Raw genomic sequence first — 4539 nt, forward strand, 5'->3', positions numbered from 1 at the left:
TGATAGAATTGAACAATCCCATCTTTAGATTTTTTTTCAGCCAGGTTAAAAGTACTCTGACCCAATTGAGGCTTTTCAATAGTTCCAACTGTTAAAGAAATACAAAGCTGGGCATTTACTAGGTGGATATGTCATTCTCTGATAACACGGTGATGATTTTATAGTTAAGATCCTCTTTCTAAAACAAATTTCTATTTATTTATTTCTAAAGTTGTCCATTTTTTTTGTGAGGAGTCTAAAAATCACATTAACCTGATGTATTTCCATTATTGCAGTGTACTCTTTCTGTTTTCAGCACTTCTCTTTGAAAAGTATTTTTTTCATAATTCTTATTTGTGTTTATGCCTCCTAGTGGGGGCAAACAAAGGAAAACCAAAATGTTGGAACGTCCATATGTTCAATGATCAGTTGTCCCTGAACTCTTATGGGAGGAAAGTTAATTTAACCTTCTGGAAATTGTAAATCTTGCTCTGGACTGCAGAGTAATGCTATGTCCAGTGACATAACAGGATAGAAAGGCTTTTTCACCCGAGAAGGCTTTTAACTCCCCTATGATGAGAGCAAAATTCTCTGGGAATGAGCAGTTTCAAGATTCTGCAGAACTGAACCCTTACTCTTTTGGTGTGGATGCATCTTCAGTGACTTCAGGAGAGTGGATGACCTTAATAGTCATCAATTCTGGATATCAACACTTCTAACAGGACAAGAATTTCTACCATGTTACTCTATAAACAAACAAACAAGTGCAAAGTAAATTCAGTTTTGAGTAATTCCTAGCTACTATAGGGAGTGAAAAACCAACAAATGTCAGACACAAACAAATACAAGAAAAGTTCAGGATTCTTTGATTGTAGGCATTTGGTCCAGAGATGAGTGTGGTAACAGCTGCTGCAATGTTTGCAGTAAGTAACAGCTTTAAACCTGCATCTGCTGGCAGATAACTGGGCTGGACACATCTTTGTAATAATTTACCCCTGGAAACACTGCAAGTTGTAGCCACATGAAGAACAGGCAGTCCAGAAGCTGTGGCAAAAGGAATCTCTGGATCCAGGAAACACTGACATATCCTTAGGAAGGAGGCATACCTGTCTCTTTACAACATCAAAGTAACCTGTTAAAGCCACAAGCTACTGAAACACACATGGCCAGGCTCTGGATGGAAACCTAAGGTTTTGGAACTACCACTTTTTCTCTCATTTGAAGTGAATGGTCCAAGTTTGGAAGTGTTCAAGGCTGTGAATTCAATGACAATATGAATTTCTTTGTCTTAGGGAATTCTGTTAATGCCTTCTCACTCTTTTCAGCAGCAAATTTTAAAACTTTGAGCCAATAATAAACAGATACCTACTGCTTTTTTGCATCCCCTGTAAAAAAAAAAGTCAGATTACAATTCCTTTATTTCCTTTTAGCCACCAAATTGATTAATATTTAAGATCTCCTAATATAATATGTTAGCCTAAGACATGTGTGCTATGATGGTGAACAAACACTAGCAAAAGTTCCCCAGGGATAGTGGAGTCTCCACCTGAGGAGATACATGGTCCTGGGCAAGATGGTCTTGTGAATCTACTTGAGTAGTGGGTTTTACCTGGATTTTCTCATGAGCTCCCTTCCTACCTAGATGACTGTATCACAGAAGAAGTGTGATTCTGCTTCTCAGAAGAGTTTTCAAGGTAAGAGATGGCACCTGGCCAGTACTAGTCAGAAAAATTGGCTTGAAGTTTCTTCCTAAGAGTTCTCCTGTATTGCCTGCCACAAAGAAAAATGAGACTCTTATATTGCCTGGGGGTCGGGCTCAGTTTAGGTTGCCTATACAAGAATTGAAGACAGTCAGGATTGAACTTCTGCTATCTAAATTTGCAAGTGACTTTTAGTGGCACCTCAGAGCTAGTAGTAAAAAAACAGCACCCCAGACTTCTGTACATTAGATAATTTTTAGTGCTGGCATTAGAATAAAGATAATTGCACTGATTAATTTCCATATGTGGGAAGCCTACAGTCGCTGTCTTATATTTATGTATCTGTGGGGTACGTATCTACTTCTGCTCAGATAAATCTCATTATGAGCATACATGACTTCATAGTGCTTCCATAACCCCACAGACAAAATGGAACATAGCCCTAATGACTGCTTCTTGAAATTGCTGTACTCAACATAAGGAAACCATTGAATGGTCTGTCAACCCATGGAAAGCTGCTCTTTTTGTGTCAATGACTGGGAAGAGACAGGTAGAAATTGCCCTGCTGAAGAGAATGATAAGAAAAGATGAAAAGGTGGCAACTAGACATCCCACAGAACTCTCTCAATGCCCTGCCCATTCTCCCAGGAAAACCTCTGCTATGTGTTAATCTAAAATTTGTCTTTCAGCTGGCCTCTGACATTTGAATCTAACTTCAAGTATGTAAAAACATGTAATTAATATGCTAGTTTTCATACAGTGAGAAAGGAGAGGTAGAAATAAGGGAGGAATCTATCCACAAAGGAACAGAGAGCCGTACGTACCTTAGTTTTGGATCAGTGAATGAGTATGAATGTACAATGCAGACAAAGAGCAGAGGGATGAATCTTATGCTCCTCCAGCAGGACTTATGAGACAATTCACAGAGTACTTTGGCAAGGGGGCTGGGCACAATGTGGACCTGTGGTTACTCTAGATATGTCACTGTAGGAGGGACAGATAAGGTATTATGGTCCGAGTGTCACCCGGACAGAAGATTATTGCAGTAGAAAGGTGTGCAGTATACAGAAAACAAATTAATGGAAAATACACTCATTAGTTCCACTATTGATGGAACAGTTTGGTTTTTTCTGTGTAGAATGTTTGGAGTGGACATTCTTTGATTTTACCAGAAGTATGTTCTATTAGAGCAGTTGTTCCCACTGTGAATTAGTTCTAAACCACTTTTAAACCACTCTTAGAGGTTCAAAATACAAGCAGTGCAATAAAATTTGCTGTGCAAGGAGAAATAGTGTCTGTATTGATTTATGTACCCACTGCCAATACCTGTGTGCGATCAGTAGCAGTGGTCATCTCTTCAGCAATGTACAAATGCCTTCTGCTTACTCAACATGAGCAACCAGCACCACTTTAGTCCTTGACCCACGGCACAGCCCCTCTGGCCAGCTGACCTCATGGTGGAGCCTGCCTCCCTCAGCAGTGCTCTGCTTAAAGAGAAATGAGCTACAGGGACTATTGCACAAAATCCAAAACGCAGGAGACACCCACTCCTTCTTTATAAGAGGGTGAAGTTTTCTCTGTCCCAGCAAAGATTTTCTCTGCAGCTGCTCTCTCCTGTATTTCCAGATGTGAATGATTGCAGTGAGAGAGAGTCTGTCTTTCATTTTTTCACTTAAAAATATTGAATAAAATGAAGGTGTTTCTATCCTGTATGAAGAGAAAGGAGGACACTGTTTCCATCTGGCTCTACATGTCTGTTATATAAGTGTCTACGAAGAAGTGTGTGAATGAGCTACTCTGGGGCATTGCTCATCTGACCTAAGATAGATGTCTTTTTAAGAAAAATTAAATTCACTCTGGAAGTGCCTTTTTTTTTCTCTATTTTTTTTTCCACTGGATGTAGAAAGGACTGTTAGGATGTAAACATCTATAGCCAGGTAGGAGAATTCAAACTTCTTTTGCCAAATTTTACTTGCTATCTGTTTGCCTAGCTGTCCAACTGCTGCTCACCTTCTCCATCTATTAACAGATAATAAAAACTAAGCACCATCTGGGGAAGGAGTAGCCATTATTCACCACGTATTTCAGTGTCATTTTAGTATTTTTAGCTATTCTTTGCTGTGCTGGTTCTTACTTACAATTTCCCATGCAGTTAGGTTAAAGAGTATAGAAAAGAAATTAAACATCAAACATTATTTTTATTTAGACAAGTACTGGAGGAATACAAATGGGAAAAAAGCAAGAATTAAACAGATCTGCTAATCTGACAGCCATATTAAAGGTGAAATATATTGTATGCCTAGTTTTACCCAGAATATTGTACATTTTAAAAGTTCATTTTTTCTGCCTAAGTTTTCAGATAATGGAATGATGAATGTAACAGATAAGTAGGATCTGATTCTTCACATATCATACTTGTGTCAAAAACCAGAACCATAGGAATAACATCTGTTGTAAAATAGAAGTTCTGAAATAAAAGAATTTTCAAAGTCTCTAACTAAATCAGTAGGCAAAGTCAGTTCCTGAAGTCATAAATAGTAGTTTGAATTAATAATTCTTACTTATATTCAGTAAAATAACACTGTATTTTCAGTTCTATTGCTAAGGCAATATCTTGATAGAAGAGATCAAATTCTTACATTTATTTCACAATGAAAAACATGAACTGTAGGGACACTTGAAGTTGGATGTCTCTTCTAAACCAGTGCAGAAATCAACAGAAAGAAAAGTCTTTGGTTGGTGTGATTAGAATGGCATAGGCTCTTTCTGATGTCATGGATTTTTGTCTTACTCCTTTACTTTTGGTAGGAAAATAGCATATTTACTGCTTTGGAACAAAGGTCTGAAGTTTCTACACTAA

General features: G+C 37.9%; 1 long non-coding RNA gene across 1 annotated transcript; it reads right to left on the bottom strand.

Annotated features, from left to right (window-relative positions):
• Window positions 1-685: 685 nt before the first annotated feature.
• Window positions 686-3055, bottom strand: LOC137467122 (uncharacterized). The gene is made up of 3 exons (XR_010995409.1): window positions 2504-3055; window positions 1688-1749; window positions 686-1364 (listed from the first exon to the last, which is right to left on the bottom strand). It is a non-coding gene; the product is annotated as an uncharacterized lncRNA (long non-coding RNA).
• Window positions 3056-4539: the final 1484 nt, after the last annotated feature.

This window comes from Anomalospiza imberbis, chromosome 2 (genome assembly GCF_031753505.1).
Source record: "Anomalospiza imberbis isolate Cuckoo-Finch-1a 21T00152 chromosome 2, ASM3175350v1, whole genome shotgun sequence".
Taxonomy (NCBI): domain Eukaryota; kingdom Metazoa; phylum Chordata; class Aves; order Passeriformes; family Viduidae; genus Anomalospiza; species Anomalospiza imberbis.